Here is a 4,203-nt window from a genome sequence, read left to right as displayed (position 1 = left end):
TGAAGATCATCCTCAGTTCTAAGGTGTCAAGGCCTCCCTGTACAGAGCTAGTAGGCTTAGGCAAAGACTTGTTGTTTCTATCCCCGTTATCCCAAAGTTGGGCAGTCTCCGTAAGGGAATCCAAATACTCCCACGCCTCATCAGGGTATTTTTCTAAAAATCTACCATTGCACATGGTCTCTACAAACTGTTTCAACTGTGGAGATAAACCTTCATAAAAGAAGCTAATGGTTCTCCAAGTTTCGAATCCGTGATGAGGGCATGAGAGAAGAAGGTCTTTAAATCTTTCCCAATATTCATAAAATGTTTCATATCTTTTTGTTGGAAATTGCTGATATGTCTTTTTCAAAAAGTTGGTCCTTTGTGTGGGAAAGAACTTCTTTAAAAACTCTCTGCATATCTTGCCAAGTTCTTATTGATCTAGATCTCAAAGAGTTTAGCCATGTTTTGGCCTTATCCTTTAGAGAGAAAGGAAACAATGTCAGCTTGAGGACATCCTCGGTGACATTTGACACTCTAAATGTAATGCTCAATTCTTCAAAATCCTTTAAATGAAATACGGACTCTCGGATTCTAACCCGTGAAACTTGGGCAGCAATTGAATTACCCCGAATTTGATGTCAAAATGTCCTACATTATCAGGAAAAATTGTGCATGAAGGCTGACTAGTCCTAGCTGGTTATAGGTATTGTCTTAGAGTCATAACATGGGTTCTCGTTCTCGATTGTGGTGACTCCCCGCATCTTCATTTAAATCATCCATCTCACAAGGTGTGAGATACTGCGAAGGAATTTCAGGAGTATGTCCTAAGGGATGATCTAAAGTTGTACGACTTAATCGACCGGTGTCGTCCCTATTCCACTTTAGCATGCAAAATAATTCCCTCTCTTTTTTGTTTTTTTTAAATATAAGTACCAACTAAAGATACCCTAAAACGACACCCTAAAACAAAAATCTATTCACAATCAAACATGCAAAAAAACATTACACCTCAATTTCTAATATTTTTCTTAAATTTCTAGACAGCTCCTAACTGGTTTGAAGAGGGCACCTAAGCCTCCAATCCGGTCTAATGAACCAAGTTGACCAGGTAAGCTCTCAGGTAAGTGGAGGGGTCACGATGCGTTCGCAAAGGTCCCACTTAAAACCCACTTGCCTCGAACAGATGAACTGTCTTGCTTATAGGGACAAAGCTTGCCTAGACATCAACTAAGCCACAGAGCAAAATTGGTGCAACTTTCGGTGGTCTTCATCCTATTGAGCTCGAATGTCCTTAGGGCCAACGTCTAGTTGATTTTAGTTAAGCTTAGGATATTTATGCACTGGGGTGATTTTTGGGCTAAGGACGAGTGATGAAATCCCGACCTTATCTTTTTAAATGGGTTCAGCCCTTAGAATATTTTATGCTGATGCCTTATACTATATGAAACAATCAAGAGATTTTTTTTAATGTTTTATGACATGACATTAAATTCCGTTGAATAGGTGATCAAGCAAATTATTTTTTTTTTAAATTTTATGACTTGAAGTTTGAAATTTGAATTCTGAAATTTGAAATTTGAAATTTAAAATTTTAGGTTTTTTTTTTTTTTTTTAATTTTTGAATAATCACCCTTGATCTTTTCTTAAAGTTTTTTTTCTTAAATTTAATTAGCAACAAGGGCAATGAGATATATAACAATAAAATTCTGATTCTAAAAAAAAAAATAAATGCAGAAATTTAAAACAGAAAGCAGCAAGGTTTCGTATTAATCTAATGGTCTTAAAAGTCTCCGAATATCAATCAACCGTTCAGATTATGAACAATGTCTGCACTAGTTACCAAATTGAGTCCAATCAGACGGTACTTTCTATATATCAGAGTTTGATGCAAACTATGCAGGGAATTAAAAATAGTAGTAAAGATTTAATTTTATTTTTTTTCAAAAGAAAATACTAACTACTAAGGTCAAAATTAAATCTAAAATTATACTAATAACTCAGCCATTCTCCGGCAACGGCGCCAAAAACTTGTGGCTTTCGAAAAAATGCTCTCCCAAGTGCAGGAGAATCGCACAAGTAGTATAACTCGGAAGTCCGAGGTCGATTCCTCAGGAAACGATCTATGGATTATTAGCGTAATTTTAGATTTAATTAATTCAATAAACTGTGGATTAAGATAATGTTTGCAAATAGAAAATAAATCAGTAAATAGAGAATCGAAGTAGGATAGATTAAGATGGTGTAGGGGATCCAGAATCTCCTTGATAATATCAAATTTATGCGATAAATTCTATGATTTTTTGTTTTCTTTAAGAATTATAAGCAGATAAAATTTAATTATGGAGTATGTTCTTGATAACATGAATTTTTTTTTAAGCATTCAACGACCTTATAACGTCAACGATGAATCAAATAATCGAGGAAGACATGAATCAATAAGCATAAATCATAAAGAATTTTCAACATATAAGAATCATGACATAATCAAAAGATAAATCGTATAAAGCAAAGGATTAGAATTTACATCATGAACTTGGTACACCAAATGATCTCCCTTCACCCATCACCTAGGATATCAGCCCTCCATCAAAGAAATAAGCCTCTCATGTTTTTTTTTTCTATTTCTTTTTTTTTTTGGAAACAGGGGATACCCGTTTATTCCTTTCTTCCCTTCTCGTTTTCTCTCTTCTTTCTTTCAGAATTCGGGATCTCCCCCTCCCCAACCGAGAAGGCCCTCTTCATATAGAACCCCAACCCCATAATCCAGCGATGATCCCCCTGATCACGCGGAGAGGAGCTGAAGACGGAGCGGACGCGGTGGGGTGCGACCTTCACGGGATGCTGAGATCACGGACGGATCCGGCGCTGATGGGTGCGACGCCGAGGATCGTGCGTGGAGGCTGAGGTCTGGGAGGTGAGGTGATCGCGGGATTGATCACAGAGGATTGCTCGCGCTGGGGGGTCTGATTAGCGGAAACGGGAGAAAGGGAGCCGATCGCGGTTGAGGAAGAAGAGGACTGGACGCCAATCTCGACCGGGAGGAAGGCTGATCGTGAACTCCGGAGCATCGTGGATGGCTGGGATGGTTGAACGCGGATCCGGAAGCAAGGGAGCCGATCGCGGTTGAGGACGACGCGTGGATGCTGCTGGGAGGCAGACAGACGCAGGCGGATGAGTGGGCGGTGATCGCGGAAGGAAGGAGCGTGGACTCGGAAGCGAGAACCCGGAAGAGGTGGATGCTCTGGGAGGTGATCGCGGGCGGAAGGGCTCGAGCGGACGTTGTGGAGGAAGCTGGGAGATCTGGGGTGTTGGGATGATGGCGAATCCAGAAGGAAGGAAATCACCACGTTGTGAATGTGGACGGCTGGGATGATGGAGGAAGCTGGGAGATCCAATTGCAGATCTTCTTGCTTGATGAATTTAAGCCCTTGGATGTTTCATTACGCATTGCCTCCAGATGGCTGCCATGTGTCCCTCGGGTGCAAGTGTGCTTGACCAGGTTCAATTCTGTTCCAGTGTAATCAGGCTTGAAGTCGACCAAATGCACATTTAAACTCTGATTTACGATAATCTGTGCCAAATAAAATATAACATTAATGCAGCCCTTTTATCATTATTTGTTAGCAATAATATTAATTTAAGCAATGTGTAGAACGCACTTTTGTGCTCTCATCAGCTTTGTTCAATTCGGTGTAGTCCACGCACATGCGCCACTTTCCGTTAGCTTTCTTCACGAGGACCACATTAGTGAGCCAATCTGGATAGGAGACCTTCCGGATGAAGCTGGCCTCGAGAAGCTTGTCCACTTCCTCGGCCGCCGCTCGTTGTCGTTCCGGCGTGGAGCTCCGTTTCTTCTGCCTCACAAGTTTGCAGGTCGATTTCACCTGGAGCCGTGAACCATGATCTCGGAGTCTATCCCCGGCATGTCCGTGGCGACCAGGCAAAGACGTCCATATTGGATCGAAGAAACTCGATTAGGTGGTCTTTTTGCGGGAGCTCAGGCTGGAGCCGACCTGCATGATTAGCTTTGGGTAATTTTCTTTTAAGAGAACTTGAGCAAGAAGCTCACTAGGCTTTACCCATTCTTTCCGGGGGGCGTCCCGCACTTCCAGGGTTTGATGGGCAGCGTCTGATCCAATTTTTGGGTTGGCGCCTTGACCGATTGTTCCGCCTGACTCGGATGCTTCAGTCGATCTCTTTGCTTTGTGAGTCGCCATATAG

General features: G+C 41.7%; 1 non-coding gene across 1 annotated transcript; it reads left to right on the top strand.

Annotated features, from left to right (window-relative positions):
* The first annotated feature begins 245 nt into the window (after positions 1 to 245).
* Positions 246 to 354, top strand: LOC120109761. Its single transcript, XR_005510554.1, has one exon. It is a non-coding gene; the product is annotated as a small nucleolar RNA R71 (small nucleolar RNA).
* Positions 355 to 4,203: the final 3,849 nt, after the last annotated feature.

Source organism: Phoenix dactylifera, unplaced genomic scaffold (assembly GCF_009389715.1).
Source record: "Phoenix dactylifera cultivar Barhee BC4 unplaced genomic scaffold, palm_55x_up_171113_PBpolish2nd_filt_p 002709F, whole genome shotgun sequence".
In the NCBI taxonomy this organism is placed as follows: Eukaryota; Viridiplantae; Streptophyta; class Magnoliopsida; order Arecales; family Arecaceae; genus Phoenix; species Phoenix dactylifera.
The sequence above is the reverse complement of the archived record's forward strand: the minus strand, read 5'-3'. Positions and strand labels throughout refer to the sequence as shown.